Raw genomic sequence first — 16,299 nt, forward strand, 5'->3', positions numbered from 1 at the left:
TGAAAAAAGGTGACCAAGCTGGCATTTTTCATTTCAGACTTTATATTTGGACTACTCAGTGGGACAGATTAGAAGAACAAAATGTTGCTTTTGCAGGGAGGTCAGTCTTTGCTTCTGCAGTGCCTCATCTCTTTTAATCCCATCCAGTTTATTTTTCATCTCAGAAACTATATTTTTCATCTCTAGGAACTCAATTTGGGTTATTTTTATATCCTCTATATGTCTATTTAAGATGCTGATGCTTTCCTTTAACCTTTTTGAACCTATGAAAATTAGTTATAATAACTGTTTGAATGTCTTTGTTTACTGATTGTACCATTTTTCAGTGTGTGTTCATTAATTAATTTTTCTCCTTGTTATGGGTTATATTTTCCTTTGTCTTTGCATCCCTGGTAATTCTAGATTGCATGTCAGATATTGTGAATTTTACTTTACTGGTTGCAGGGCGTTTTTGTATTTTTTTAAATATTTGTAACTTTGCTCAAAGAGGTAGTTAAGAAATAGTTTGATCATTTTGAGGCTTCCTTGTAAGCCTTATTAGGCTGCAACTGAAACAATTTAGTCTAGGGCTAATTTGGTCCCACTACTAAGGCTATACCCATTGAATACTCTGTGTATTGAATACTCTAGTTGATGCTGCATGTATTAAATTATATCAAAACATATTTGTATAATCTTAAAGCAATAAAAGCAACACATAAAAATATTTAAAAATTTTTTAAATTAACTTTTATTAAATAAAACAAAAATGTTTTCTTCTAGTAACTGTAGTATTTTAACATATTTAAATACTGTATCCCTATGAAATTCATTTTGTTAATAAATATGAAAAGAGAATCCACCTTTATTTTTTACAGGTGACCAGGGACTTGTTCAAACACCAACATTTAACTGTATTACACAAAACATTATGCCACTGGTTTTTATGGTTATCATTATAATTAACAGCTTTATACAACCGTTGTCTTGTGCTGTTTGTTGTTCATTGTCTAAAATTATTGTTTAATATATATATTTTTTTACTTTTAGCAGTTTAAGCCAGGAGAGTAAATCCAGTTCCTATTACTCCATCCTGTCCAGAAGCACAGGTCTTAAGTGAAATTGAATACCAAAGAAACAGTTCCAAATTTTACAACGGATCTATCACTGGTTGTTAGCATATCTTCCCACACCCAAGACACCAAGATAACTTCTACTCACTGTTAAAGCTTTATGATGAGCAAAACTTCCACCACTGTGCTTCCTTAGCATGTGAGTATATTTTTAATTTACTGATTATATATATTCTCTAATTATCCATTATTTTGTCCTTCTTTTTGATTAGATATTGATATCCACATTTTCTTTTCTAATAGCTCACAGAAATTTCTCTCATTAACAACACCAATAGAAATCACAATAAAAATCGCCTTGGGGGACCAAATTTATATCACATTACCAAGTTTTTATTTTGCTCCCATAAAAATTCTGCAAAATACAACCACTATCTATCATCAGTATCATTAGAACAAAAACAAGGCATTCTAATCTCAAAAGCAAAATATTTTATTTAACTTAATAAATTTCACATTATAAAAATTTTCTCATAGCATCATCCTTAATTCCTCAGTATTCACTAATATTGGGGGATTATTCTTTCAGTTATTTGAGACTAAGGATGATTTTATTCATCTCTACAGCCTGGTACATATATGTACAATGTTTGTCAAAAGGTGGATATTCAAAAAAATTCTTGACTAAATTATGGTAATTCATGTGATCAGTTCTGCAGTTCTTAAAACTTTAAATTACTTGTTAATTCTAAGAGAAAGTCAGATAATTTTTAGAAGGATTTCCAAACCATGCTAAAGTGTCAGCCTTCATTTCCTTGTCTGAGGGAAACAGGATAGAAATAGATGGTTTTAAAGTTCTCCAAGCTTCTGTGTCCTGTATACATCCACAATTTTAATCCTTATCATTTTCAAGATTTGCTAAATTATTTGAGGTGATCCATTCTCTTATTAAAGTTACATATTTTATGTCACATACTGAGCATATTAACAAATAACTTACTGATAAATGACAATGCCCATAACACCAGGTTAATCTGATTTCCATGAAATGAGCTGTAACTTCAAGAATATTAATTCATCTAATAAGGGTGATGATTTACATAATGTTGCCTAAAATATTTCTCTTGATTATTTTTTTTTTTAAATTTTATTTTATTTTATTTTTTTGCTTTATAACAAATTTAATCAGTTATACATATACATATGTTTCCATATCCCCTCCCTTTTGCGTCTCCCTCCCACCCTCCCTATCCCACCCCTCCAGGTGGTCACAAAGTACCAAGCTGATCTCCCTGTGCTATGCGGCTGCTTCCCACTAGCTATTTACCTCACGTTTGGTAGTGTATATATGTCCATGCCGCTCTTTCACTTTGTCACAGCTTACCCTTCCCCCTCCCCATATCCTCAAGTCCATTCTCTAGTAGGTCTGTGTCTTTATTCCTGTCTTACCCCTATGTTCTTCATGACATTTTTTTTTCTTAAATTCCATATATATGTGTTAGCATACAGTATTTGTCTTTCTCTTTCTGACTTACTTCACTCTGTATGACAGACTCTAGGTCTATCCACCTCATTACAAATAGCTCAATTTCATTTCTTTTTATGGCTGAGTAATATTCCATTGTATATATGTGCCACATCTTCTTTATCCATTCATCCGATGATGGACACTTAGGTTGTTTCCATCTCCGGGCTATTGTAAATAGGGCTGCTATGAACATTTTGGTACATGTCTCTTTTTGAATTATGGTTTTCTCAGGGTATATGCCCAGTAGTGGGATTGCTGGGTCATATGGTAGTTCTATTTGTAGTTTTTTAAGGAACCTCCATACCGTTCTCCATAGCGGCTGTACCAATTCACATTCCCACCAGCAGTGCAAGAGTGTTCCCTTTTTTCCACACCCTCTCCAGCATTTATTGTTTCTAGATTTTTTGATGATGGCCATTCTGACTGGTGTGAGATGATATCTCATTGTAGTTTTGATTTGCATTTCTCTAATGAGTAAAGATGTTGAGCATCCTTTCATGTGTTTGTTGGCAGTCTGTATATCTTCTGTGGAGAAATGTCTATTTAGGTCTTCTGCCCATTTTTGGATTGGGTTGTTTGTTTTTTTGTTATTGAGCTGCATGAGCTGCTTATAAATTTTGGAGATTAATCCTTTGTCAGTTGCTTCATTTGCAAATATTTTCTCCCATTCTGAGGGTTGTCTTTTGGTCTTCTTTATGGTTTCCTTTGCTGTGCAAAAGCTTTTAAGTTTCATTAGGTCCCATGTGTTTATTTTTGTCTTTATTTCCATTTCTCTAGGAGGTGGCTCAAAAAGGATCTTGCTGTGATTTATGTCATAGAGTGTTCTGCCTATGTTTTCCTCTAAGAGTTTGATAGTGTCTGGCCTTACATTTAGGTCTTTAATCCATTTTGAGCTTATTTTTGTGTATGGTGTTAGGGAATGATCTAATCTCATACTTTTACATGTCCCTATCCAGTTTTCCCAGCACCACTTATTGAAGAGACTGTCCTTTCTCCACTGTACATTCCTGCCTCCTTTATCAAAGATAAGGTGACCATATGTCCGTGGGTTTAACTCTGGGCTTTCTATCCTGTTCCATTGATCTATCTTTCTGTTTTTGTGCCAGTACCATACTGTCTTGATTACTGTAGCTTTGTAGTATAGTCTGAAGTCAGGGAGCCTGATTCCTCCAGCTCCATTTTTCGTTCTCAAGATTGCTTTGGCTATTCGGGGTCTTTTGTGTTTCCATACAAATTGTGAAATTTTTTGTTCTAGTTCTGTGAAAAATGCCAGTGGTAGTTTGATAGGGATTGCATTGAACCTGTAGATTGCTTTGGGTAGTAGAGTCATTTTCACAATGTTGATTCTTCCAATCCAAGAACATGGTACATCTCTCCATCTATTTGTATCATCTTTAATTTCTTTCATCAGTGTCTTATAATTTTCTGCATACAGGTCTTTTGTCTCCTTAGGTAGGTTTATTCCTAGATATTTTATTCTTTTTGTTGCAATGGTAAATGGGAGTGTTTCCTTGATTTCTCTTTCAGATTTTTCATCATCAGTATATAGGAATGCCAGAGATTTCTGTGCATTAATTTTGTATCCTGCAACTTTACCAAATTCATTGATTAACTCTAGTAGTTTTCTGGTAGCATCTTTAGGATTCTCTATGTATAGTATCATGTCATCTGCAAACAGTGACAGCTTTACTTCTTCTTTTCCAATTTGGATTCCTTTTATTTCCTTTTCTTCTCTGGTTGCTGTGGCTAAAACTTCCAAAACTAGGTTGAATAAGAGTGGTGAAAGTGGGCAACCTTGTCTAGTTCCTGATCTTAGTGGAAATGGTTTCAGTTTTTCACCATTGAGGACGATGCTGGCTGTGGGTTTGTCATATATGGCCTTTATTATGTTGAGGAAAGTTCCCTCTATGCCTACTTTCTGCAGGGTTTTTATCATAAATGGGTGTTGAATTTTGTCGAAAGCTTTCTCTGCATCTATTGAGATGATCATATGGTTTTTCTCCTTCAATTTGTTAATATGGTGTATCACGTTGATTGATTTGCGTATATTGAAGAATCCTTGCATTCCTGGAATAAACCCCACTTGATCATGGTGTATGATCCTTTTAATGTGCTGTTGGATTCTGTTTGCTAGTATTTTGTTGAGGATTTTTGCATCTATGTTCATCAGTGATATTGGCCTGTAGTTTTCTTTCTTTGTGACATCCTTGCCTGGTTTTGGTATCAAGGTGATGGTGGCCTCGTAGAATGAGTTTGGGAGTGTTCCTCCCTCTGCTATATTTTGGAAGAGTTTCAGAAGGACAGGTGTTAGCTCTTCTCTAAATGCTTGATAGAATTCGCCTGTGAAGCCATCTGGTCCTGGGCTTTTGTTTGTTGGAAGATTTTTTATCACAGTTTCAATTTCAGTGCTTGTGATTGGTCTGTTCATATTTTCTATTTCTTCCTGATTCAGTCTCGGCAGGTTGTGCTTTTCTAAGAATTTGTCCATTTCTTCCAGGTTGTCCATTTTATTGGCATAGAGTTGCTTATAGTAATCTCTCATGATCTTTTTTATTTCTGTAGTGTCAGTTGTTACTTCTCCTTTTTCATTTCTAATTCTATTGATTTGAGTCTTCTCCCTTTTTTTCTTGATGAGTCTGGCTAATGGTTTATCAATTTTGTTTATCTTCTCAAAGAACCAGCTTTTAGTTTTATTGATCTTTGCTATCGTTTCCTTCATTTCTTTTTCATTTATTTCTGATCTGATTTTTATGATTTCTTTCCTTCTGCTAACTTTGGGATGTTTTTGTTCTTCTTTCTCTAATTGCTTTAGGTGCAAGGTTAGGTTGTTTAATCGAGATGTTTCCTGTTTCTTAAGATGGGATTGTATTGCTATAAACTTCCCTCTTAGAACTGCTTTTGCTGCATCCCATAGGTTTTGGGTCGTCGTGTCTCCATTGTCATTTATTTCTAGGTATTTTTTAATTTCCTCTTTGATTTCTTCAGTGATCACTTCGTTATTAAGTAGTGTATTGTTTAGCCTCCATGTGTTTGTATTTTTTACAGCTCTTTTCCTGTAATTGATATCTAGTCTCATAGCATTGTGGTCAGAAAAGATACTTGATACAATTTCAATTTTCTTAAATTTACCAAGGCTTGATTTGTGACCCAAGATATGATCTATCCTGGAGAATGTTCCATGAGCACTTGAGAAAAATGTGTATTCTGTTGTTTTTGGATGGAATGTCCTATAAATATCAATTAAGTCCATCTTGTTTAATGTATCATTTAAAGCTTGTGTTTCCTTATTTATTTTCATTTTGGATGATCTGTCCATTGGTGAAAGTGGGGTGTTAAAGTCCCCTACTATGAGTGTGTTACTGTCGATTTCTCCTTTTATGGCTGTTAGTATTTGCCTTATGTATTGAGGGGCTCCTATGTTGGGTGCATAAATATTTACAATTGTTATATCTTCTTCTTGGATCGATCCCTTGATCATTATGTAGTGTCCTTCTTTGTCTCTTCTAGTAGTCCTTATTTTAAAGTCTATTTTGTCTGATATGAGAATTGCTACTCCAGCTTTCTTTTGGTTTCCATTTGCATGGAATATCTTTTTCCATCCCCTTACTTTCAGTCTGTATGTGTCTCTAGGTCTGAAGTGGGTCTCTTGTAGACAGCATATAGATGGGTCTTGTTTTTGTATCCATTCAGCCACTCTGTGTCTTTTGGTGGGAGCATTTAGTCCATTTACATTTAAGGTAATTATCGATATGTATGTTCCTATTCCCATTTTCTTAATTGTTTTGGGTTCATTATTGTAGGTCTTTTCCTTCTGTTGTGTTTCTTGCCTAGAGAAGTTCCTTTAGCATTTGTTGTAAAGCTGGTTTGGTGGTGCTGAACTCTCTCAGCTTTTGCTTGTCTGTAAACGTTTTAATTTCTCCATCAAATCTGAATGAGATCCTTGCTGGGTAGAGTAATCTTGGTTGCAGGTTTTTCTCCTTCATCACTTTAAGTATGTCCTGCCACTCCCTTCTGGCTTGTAGAGTTTCTGCTGAGAGATCAGCTGTTATCCTGATGGGGATTCCCTTGTGTGTTATTTGTTGTTTTTGCCTTGCTGCTTTTAATATGATTTCTTTGTGTTTAATTTTTGACAGTTTGATTAATATGTGTCTTGGCGTATTTCTCCTTGGATTTATTCTGTATGGGACTCTCTGTGCCTCCTGGACTTGATTAACTATTTCCTTTCCCATATTAGGGAAGTTTTCAACTATAATCTCTTCAAATATTTTCTCAGTCCCTTTCTTTTTCTCTTCTTCTTCTGGAACCCCTATAATTCGAATGTTGGTGCGTTTAATGTTGTCCCAGAGGTCTCTGAGACTGTCCTCTGTTCTTTTCATTCTTTTTTCTTTATTTTGCTCTGCAGCAGTTATTTCCACTATTTTATCTTCCACCTCACTTATCCGTTCTTCTGCCTCAGTTATTCTGCTATTGATCCCATCTAGAGTATTTTTTATTTCATGTATTGTGTTTTTAATCGATGCTTGATTCATCTTTAGTTCTTCTAGGTCCTTGTTAACTGTTTCTTGCATTTTGTCTATTCTATTTCCGAGATTTTGTATCTGGGAAATAGAATCTTGGATCATCTTTACCATCATTATTCTGAATTCTTTTTCAGGTAGAGTGCCTATTACCTCTTCATTTGTTAGGTCTGGTGGGTTTTTATCTTGCTCCTTCTCCTGCTGTGTGTTTTTCTGTCTTCTCATTTTGCTTATGTTACTGTGTTTGGGGTCTCCTTTTTGCAGGCTGCAGGTTCGTAGTTCCTGTTGTTTTTGGTGTCTGTCCCCAGTGGCTAAGGTTGGTTTAGTGGGTTGTGTAGGCTTCCTGGTGGAGGGGACTAGTGCCTGTGTTCTGGTGGATGAGGCTGGATCTTGTCTTTCTGGTGGGCAGGTCCACGTCTGGTGGTGTGTTTTGGGGTGTCTGTGGACTTTTTATGATTTTAGGCCACCTCTCTGCTAATGGGTGGCGTTGTGATCCTGTCTTGCTAGTTGTTTGGCTTAGGGTGTCCAGCACTGTAGCCTGCTGGTCGTTGAGTGAAGCTGGGTGCTGGTGTTGAGATGGAGATCTCTGGAAGATTTTCGCCGTTTGATATTATGTGGAGCTGGGAGGTCTCTTGTGGACCAGTGTCCTGAAGTTGGCTCTCCCACCTCAGAGGCACAGCACTGACTCCTGGCTCCTCAATTTGGGATGATGTGTTGTCTATTCATGTATTCCACAGATGCAGGGTACATCAAGTTGATTGTGGAGCTTTAATCCGCTGCTTCTGAGGCTGCTGGGAGAGGTTTCCCTTTCTCTTCTTTGTTCTCACAGCTCCTAGGTCTCAGCTTTGGATTTGGCCCCGCCTCTGCGTGTAGGTCGCCGGAGGGCGTCTGTTCTTCGCTCAGATAGGACAGGGTTAAAGGAGCAGCCTCTTCGGGGACTCTGGCTCACTCAGGCCAGGAGGGAGGGAGGGGCACGGAGTGCGGGGCGAGCCTGCAGCGGCAGAGGTCGGCGTGACGTTGCACCAGCCCGAGGCGCACCGTGCGTTCTCCCAGGGAAGCCGCCCCTGGATCCCGGGACTCCGGCAGTGGCGGGCTGCACAGGCTCCCGGAAGGGCGGTGTGGGCAGTGACCTGCGCTCGCACACAGGCTTCTTGGCGGCGGCAGCAGCAGCCCCAGCGTCCCACGCCTGTCACTGGGCTCCGCGCTTTCAGTCGCGACTCGCGCCCGTCCGTGGAGCCCCTTTAAGCAGCGCTCTTAATCCCCTCTCCTCGCGCACCAGGAAACCAAGAGGGAAGAAAAAGTCTCTTGCCTCTTCGGCAGCTCTAGAGTTTTCCCGGACTCCCTCCCGGCTAGCTGTGGCACATTAGCCCCCTTCAGGCTGAGTTCTCGCCACCAGCCCCAGTCCTCTCCCTGCGCTCTGACCGAAGCCCGAGCCTCAGCTTCCAGCACTGCGTGCCCCGGCGGGCGAGCAGACAAGCCTCTCGGGCTGGTGAGTGCCGCTCGGCACCGATCCTCTGTGCGGGAATCTCTCCGCTTTGCCCTACCCAGGTATGTGGGGAGTTTCTTGCCTTTTGGGAGGTCTGGGGTCTTCTGCCAGCGTTCAGTAGGTGTTCTGTAGGAGTTGTTCCACGTGTAGCTGTATTTCTGGTGTATCCGTGGGGAGGCTTCTCTTGATTATTTAAGAGAGTTTTCCTAGGGGTAAATAGCTGGGAAGTCAATAGAAAAAAAATACAACCATGATTAATTTAATTCCAGTCTAAAGGACTCCATATATAAAGTATTTGAGAAAACCAAGTCACTATTATAGATTCAGATAAATGGCTGTATATATGAGATATTTTTAATGTAACCCAAATTATAAGAAATAGTTTTTTGGTATAGAAGCAACCACTCTTTTACCTAAAGGAAAATATAAAATCTGAGTTCATTGTAAATTTGCCTCATTGCCCTCTGTTAGTTTGTGCCTGCCCCATCCTTAGGGGCCCAGTTAAGGACTATTGTATCATCCATACATCAGAAGAGAATGTCTGTGTTCTATGTTGATAGTCAGTCTAAACAAATATTTATACAGTTGTGATCAGAGATATAAAATGTCAGTTCCAAATCCACCCATGATGGCACATATACCAGACAGATGACAAAGGTTATAAAGGCCTGTGAAATACTTGAATCATATTTTGCAATCCTTGAAAGAATTCAAGTTGGAGATTAGCAGAAACCAGGCTCAGTTCTGTCCATAATCCCCTTTATCTGTCTTCTAGCCAACAAAATGAAAACCTGAAGCCAAGCTGACAAATAGAGTGTGAAGGGCCTTCGACTGCATTTAAGAAAAAACTGAGACTTGCTATAGGTAGAAATTATCTTTTCTATTACTATTATTGTTGATGTTGTTGTTATTCATAGAAATAATGAAAAAAACCCTAAATAACATTATTCTGCTGGATTCTTTACTATATGTAACACAATAAATTAACTCGCTTCATATTACACTGGGCATATAACATGAAAACATGTGCAGAGAACAGAAATCAGTATCTGTAAAGACAAATTCCCCTGTGATAGAGAAATCTATTATTTTAAGTCCAGACAATTAGATCTATTAAGGTGTAAGAGTGTTTCAGTACAGTCCTGCTAAAAGTAAATCAAAAAAAAACCGGAAAACTGATGCCAGTTAGATACAAAATATAAGATTATGCTATGTATATGGGACAGGATAGAACTCTGAATGAGGTCACATGTAGGGAAAGCAATATTAGTGACAAATCAACTAATGTCCTTATTGAGCATAGACATTCCAAGAAGGGTGAAGAGTACTGTATAGATGTAACACTCATAATATTCAAGTTAGTTGTAAAAGAAACAAGGTAAATGCTTTCAGTCAATACGATAGGCTGAACAGATACTGAGAATCCTTTCTTCCAATCTGAACACACAGTTTGTTATACTTGTGTTTTCTTTTATATGTTGCTTTTACATGTAGCAACATATAAAAAGCAAATGAACAAGCTTACAAAAAAAGGGGGGGGATCCCCAGTCTCAGGATTTAAGGGGAAAAAACAAATTCAACATTAGAATAGTGAGGAGGAGTTGAAACCAAGAAATTCAAGGGGGCCCTGGAAATAATAAGCCTTGTTTTTGAGGGCTGGCTTTAAATATTCGTTGTCTTATCAGAAAACAGGTAGATGCTGGAAAACAATAGAATAATATCTTCAAAGTACTGAGGACATATAGCTGTCCAAATTAAAATTCTACACCTCATTTTAAAAAACTACTCAAGAACAAGAAGTAAAGAAATTTTCATTCATAGACAAAGAGGAATTACCACCCACAAACTGTAACAACAACAACAAAAAATGACTAAAGCAGTAGCAGCAGCTATTGGAATTGTCTGAAGGCATTAAAAAATATTCTGATGCCTAAAGCCAATACTTTGAGATTTTTTTTTTATAACCAAAGTGATCTAGGTGGTGTTTCAATAATGGGAGCTTTAAAAAGTTCTCACATAATTCTCATGTGTTTTAGGCAAGATTGGAGACCATTGTACAAAGAATGTTCTTCAGTAAGAAAGAAAATAAGCATAAAAAGAAGTAGGAAGGTGCACTGAACAGTGACCAGCAAAGAAATTTGTAATGTTGGAATGAATCTGAATAACGGTTGAGTGTAAAAAATAATAGCCAATGGGGGTATATACAAAGTAAAATTAAAACACTAGATAATATACTGAAATACTGGAGATCAGATTTAAAATTTGAGGGGTCCATGAACCACTTAGGAGGAAGATGAGATAATTAGTTTTAGACTTTTTAAAGTTAGAAATATATGTCAAATTTTTCAGAAAACACTAAAAATGAATACTTCATATATGATTCATAAAAAGGTAGACCATAAAAAGAGAATGAAAAATGTGTTTAAATGAAGTTAGTACTGGGAGGGATAAAACATAGAAAAATAAAGGAGAAATAGATCAATAATCACAATACATTTGATCACAGAGACAATAAAAATAAATTTAAAAATTCCAGGTTTTGCTGCTTACAAAAGACATATATAAACTATTTTTAAGATGCAATGCAATACTTCACTCGAAATAATTAATTATTTACATGATAAATGATTTTCAAGATTACATATTTGGCATGATGACATGTATACAAATTTTTAAAACTCAAAGCAATCATGTATTTTTCATGGATTCATTTGCATATAGTAAAAACTTCAAGCATGGATTCAAAGTATTTATATTAAATTCATGATACCAGTTACCTAAGAAAAGGAAAAATGGGACTGAAATGAGAATAGAGAGGAGAGAAAAGAAATGTGTGTGTATCTGTGTGTTTGTGTGTGTGTGTGTGTGTGTGAACACATGTACAACAGTCAAATATGTGCTTCTTTCACAGCATGATTCACTGTATTCCATCACAATATTAATAAGATTTCATACGATATGGGCATCTCTGCAGAAATTAAAATTGTCACATGCTTATGTGTATTGGGCAATGAGCTCACCTTACTATTTCCATCCATTCTTCAATTAAAATCTAGAAATGTGAATGGGCTGTTAGAATTTAGTTAGTGAGCCAATTATCTTTACGGAACATGCTAGTTATGCATAGCTTTTCCTTGGCTTAATTATGTTTTAAAATAGCAGGCATTCATTTTACGTCTTTAATCGATGGCTATCACACACAATTAGTTTGAAATTTCTTATCAATATGCTTGAAATATATTTGGTTGAATCATTGGAGTAATCTTTTTTGAACTTACCCAAAAGTATGTGTTTAGCCTTCCTAAACACAGTGACACATTTCCAAATACAAAGTAGTTGCATTAGAATTATTCCTAATATGAAGACATTCAATATTTGTGAAAACAAATTTTCTCTTGAAAACTTAGCTTCCAGATGGAAGAAAAATAGGGGTAGAAATGTATTTAAAGGCAAATTTGAAGATGAGAAATCAAAATTCACATTCCATAGTGAAAGAAAAAGGGTTAGAAATTACAGAGAGAAAGGCAAATACAATGCAAAAATTATTGGAACATATTTTGCTCAATTACAAACAAACTTACATGGTAAGTTGTAGCTTCCATTATTGCACCAATTTGTAGCATATTTTAATATTTTCATTTTGAAATGAAAATTTTAAAAAGTCATCTATTGCTTTTTTAGAAAGTATCTAGAGTGGTTGAAGTGAAATAACTTTCAGAAAATGTGTTAAAATGGGGCTACAAAAGACTTAGGAGGACATAAGCTTGGTTCTTATTATTGACAGTTTGCAAATCAGCCATGGGGATACACATTATTTGCAGTTTAAAATGAATGATGATTCTATATACATATAGATGCATCTTATCATATTGATTATAAACCAAGTAAAATCTCATGAAATCTAAGTATGTTTGAAAAACTTAAACCTATTTTTATGTTTTTCCAAACACTAGAAAATGAAAGCAATTTCTGTTGTTTGTCATTTTCTTTTGGACTCTCTTGGCTTCCTGAAAATGATTATGTCAAGATATTGGAGAAATATTCATAGGAAGCAACAGAGGCCATGAGAATAGAGACCTACACTGCTTCCTCATTAGAAAAAATAAAATAAAAATTCCTGTCTATCCATTTCAAATTACACTCAGGGATGCTTATAATATAGAATTTGAAAGTTGAATACATACTAGTTGTCAAGTAGTCAGCCCCGTTGATTACTCATGCATTCCCTCCTAAGTATGTTGTTCTTAGAATTCAGAGGGGTCCTTTAATCACACCCCCCATCTTGACCACTCACATCTCCAGATTTTCCTACTTCACGGCATATTGGTGTTTAACTTATTAAACAAATATTTGTTGAACAATTACTATGCATGCTAAGCAATGGGGATCAAAGATGAATGAATATTCATTTTTCTTTAAGGAGACACAGTCTACTGGAGAGAGGCAGAACTGTGAACAGATGACTGCATAAAGAGGCAAAGTCAAGTCTTATTTATTCAGAGGAAGAAGTCCCCGTGATCAAGCAACAAGTAAAATCATTTCATTGTGCAAGACATGGATTTGTGATTGAAAATGCACAAGCATATTTATCTTATTATCCATCATAGATGATCACCTATTATAATCAGTGAGATTTCTTAATGGCACAGCATCTAGAGGAGGACGTCGTGCATGAACTTGTCTTAGTCAGAAAGTAAGGAAGTGGCACAGTGGGAACAATTCAGGAAAGTAAATAAACATGACAGTAGATTTAAAATCTACTTTAACTGTTCTTACTATTATTAATCTATTTGGGCAAGTAGTAGTTTTCATTGATGTTAGCATTTTTTCATCCACGACTTGAAATCAGACATTAAATATTAATATTATAAAAAAATGTTACTAATTGAATTCATTCACAAATTTATAAAAATAGATCAGCACCAGAGACCTATTTATTGGAAACAAAGTAGGTAGAACAATTAAACTCATTTATAGTTCCTCCTCAACCAAAGTGGACAGAAGTTTTATATGTAGAGGTCAATCCTGGGCCAGAGGCTACTTAGTATTTTCATCAAGTCTAGGATGATAGAAAAGCATGTGGATTTAGTAATTTACAGTTCTCTTTAGTTGATAAGACTGATTAATACTTTGTCAAGATCAAAATTCAACATGACCATAATATGACCTTGACAAATTGGAGAAGTGGTTTAAAACAATGCAATTTAATAAGTCTAAGGGTCAGATGTGGGCTTTAAAGGGATTGGGAAGGAAATGGAAATTATAATAATGTAGGTGATACCATGCCAGTGAGAATGCATTTGTGTGTGTAATATAATATGTAACAAATAATATTGAGTATGACTTGAGTCAAGAATATAGCAATAGCTTTTATTTTTTTTCTCTCTCTCACCATGGCATAGTGCTTACTCACTCACAAATATTTCTAATACATTTCATCAAGATTTCATCATTAAATCCTGTATCCCTGCTGATAAAATTAAAAGTAATTCTAAGATATATAAATGAAGAGAAGGGTATAAAGGGTAATAAGTGGGTGAATATTAATGAAATTAATGAAATTAATTAATTAAAATGTGCAAAAAAATTAAGTAATTAATGAAATTACTTTGTATTGTGCTTTACAAATACGATTTATGCATTTATCTTGTTACTAACACATTCGTTCATTCATTCATTCATCAATCATTACATATTTATAGAACTTCTACTATGTCCCAGGCACTGCATTAGGTGCTGGTAATACAAGGTGTGGAAAAGTAAGCATTGTCCATATTTCTTAGAGCCTGCAGTCTAAAGAATAATTACTAATTGTAGTAAATATAGACAGGGTACTATGAGCCATGGAACAGGGAGCCTTTCTCACCTGGAAGGATGAGGAAAGGCATCCCTTGTGAAATGTCTTCTTAACTGATGTATGACGTAGGTAGCCTAAGGGGACAAGGGAGTAAAGGAGTATTTCTTGCAAAGGGGAAAGCAAGGATTAAGAATTTGAGCTTCAAAAAAGGAATGCTTCGGGCTTCCCTGGTGGCGCAGTGGTTGAGAGTCCGCCTGCCGATGCAGGGGACACGGGTTCGTGCCCCGGTCCGGGAGGATCCCACATGCCGCGGAGCGGCTGGGCCCGTGAGCCATGGCCGCTGAGCCTGCGTGTCCGGAGCCTGCGCTCCGCGGCGGGAGAGGCCACAACAGTGAGAGGCCCGCGTACTGCAAAAAAAAAAAAAAAAAAAAGGAATGCTTCACGTTGATATTACAGTCTCAACAAATACAATTAAATTTCTGGCTGTTAATACATTGAATAAAAGTGGAGGAGTGGATTTCTGCCAAAATTAGGGCATATAGTTAGGATTAGAAATGTGCTCTGTGATATCAGTGACTTTAACACTGCAGTGAGACTGGGAGAAAAAAACGTACAAAGAGGCTATCCTCTGGACCCAATGGCACTGATGTACATCAAGGCTTTTGCTGAAGTAGAAAACCTGCTATTGATATTGAGATGCTCTTGAATGAATCAATGACTTCAAATAAGAGTTCCAAACTGAAACTCAGAAAGACCACCAATCTGACATGACTTAAATTTGAACTGCTTCTCAGATAGGCGATTTATACTTTGGGGTAAATGGAAACTGGGCTTGGTTTCACTAATGATATCAATGACATTTTGCTATTAAATTTGGTTTAATATTTTCATTTTACAAATCCCTAACTTCAAAAACTCTCTAAGGGAAAGTAAGGGGGAAAGGATAGGACTAACTTGTTTAGTTACATTACCTTGAATTTTAAATTTAAATTGAGCTGCGCTATCTCCACCAATGCTTGACTAGAAGCCTGCACAGTGAGTAGTTGTAATGGAGGAGACTGGCTCATTTTAATGGCCACATCTGATGGATCTCAAAGAAATTCAGGTAAAACAACTCTCTGCATAGTTCATAGTCAATTATTTATACTTACAGAAAATGCCAAAGCCTAGAAAACTTTAAATGGTGGATAATCAGCAACATTCATATTTTTTCCTTGAGGTTTTCAGGATTGTACAAACACATTTAGGCTTTGAAAGACACGTTTTGGAACTTTACTGGAGGTATTCTAAGATATACCTTCATGTTAAAACAATCTCCAAATATTTTAGGAATAACTAGTATCTCTCCGTAAATAATTCATGCCTTAATTAATTATTATCATTGTTAGAAATTAATACTGAAGTATTTCAGAAAAAGATGACATATTAAGAATGTGACACTGCTTCCATGTCATATAAGAGCATGAGGATATCTCTATTATGAAACTTACTGCATTTTGCTACAACATTTTTGTCTATCTTCTCTTCCAGATTACAAGCTTCTTAAAAAATAGACTGTGCACAGATCTAACTTTCTGGCCTACATTTGCAGCACTGGAGACTACTATTGAAATATTAATTCAAAGGATATTTTAGAAAACATTATAGACAGAACTCTACCATAAAAGAGCATATATAAATATAGCATATTTTCTGATGTTATTGAATCATCTTAAGTATTGGTTAATGCAAATTTCAATCTCTAAGGCACTTCTACAACATACCTGAAAAATGATCGTCATCTTGTACTTGAATGTCCTCACTGAGAAAGAAATTGCAACTCAAAATAAGTTTATTTCATTTTTAGGAAGCTCTAATTGTTAGAAAACTCACTCTTAAAATAAGTTAAAATCTCTATTCCTCAACTTCTATGCATTTTC

The 16,299-nt window shown here is 36.1% G+C and overlaps 1 long non-coding RNA gene across 1 annotated transcript; it reads left to right on the forward strand.

The window, feature by feature from the left end:
• The first annotated feature begins 996 nt into the window (after window positions 1–996).
• On the forward strand, window positions 997–13,943 carry LOC309801132. The gene is made up of 3 exons (XR_014293534.1): window positions 997–1,251; window positions 9,359–9,447; window positions 13,004–13,943. It is a non-coding gene; the product is annotated as an uncharacterized lncRNA (long non-coding RNA).
• Window positions 13,944–16,299: the final 2,356 nt, after the last annotated feature.

This window comes from Mesoplodon mirus (genome assembly GCF_964341445.2).
Source record: "Mesoplodon mirus genome assembly, chromosome: 3".
Taxonomy (NCBI): Eukaryota; Metazoa; Chordata; class Mammalia; order Artiodactyla; family Ziphiidae; genus Mesoplodon; species Mesoplodon mirus.